Here is a 974-nt window from a genome sequence, read left to right on the forward strand (position 1 = left end):
CTTGACTCCATTTAGATAATAATCTGCCTTCCCGTTCTTACCACCAAAGTGCATAACCTCACATTTATCCACATTAAACTGCATCGGCCATGCATCTGCCCACTCACCCAGCCTGTCCAAGTCACCCTGCATTCTCATAACATCCTCCTCACATTTCACACTGCCACCCAGCTTTGTGTCATTGGCAAACTTGCTAATGTTACTTTTAATTCCCTCATCTAAATCATTAATATATATTGTAAACAGCTGCGGTCCCAGCACTGAACCCTGCGGTACCCCACTGGTCACCGCCTGCCATTCCAAAAGGGACCTGTTAATCGCTACTCTTTGTTTCCTGTCAGCCAGCCAATTTTCAATCCATGTCAGTACTCTGCCCCCAATACCATGTGCCCTAATTTTGCCCACTATGTGGGACTTTATCAAAAGCTTTCTGAAAGTCCAGGTACACTACATCCACTGGCTCTCCCTTGTCCATTTTCATCGTTACATCCTCAAAAAATTCCAGAAGATTAGTCAAGCACAATTTCCCCTTCGTAAACCCATGCTGACTCAGACCTATCCTGTTACTACTATCCAGATGTGCCGTAATTTCATCTTTTATAATTGACTCCAGCATCTTTCCCACCACCGACGTCAGGCTAACCGGTCTATAATTCCCTGTTTTGTCTCTTCCTCCCTTCTTGAAGAGAGGGACAACAGTAGCCCCTCCAGTCCACAGGAACTGATCCTGAATCTATAGAACATTGGAAAATGATTACCAATGCGTCCACGATTTCTAAAGCCACCTCCTTAAGCACCCTGGGATGCAGACCATCAGATCCCGGGGACTTATCAACCTTCAGACCTAACAGCCTATCCAACACCTAATATAATAAAGAGATTCTTCAATTCATCCAATACCCTAGGTCCTTTGGCCACTATTACATCTGGGAGATTGTTTGTGTCTTCCCTAGTGAAGACAGATCCTATGTACC

The sequence above is a fragment of the Mobula birostris genome, assembly GCF_030028105.1.
Source record: "Mobula birostris isolate sMobBir1 chromosome 11 unlocalized genomic scaffold, sMobBir1.hap1 SUPER_11_unloc_1, whole genome shotgun sequence".
Lineage (NCBI taxonomy): Eukaryota > Metazoa > Chordata > Chondrichthyes > Myliobatiformes > Myliobatidae > Mobula > Mobula birostris.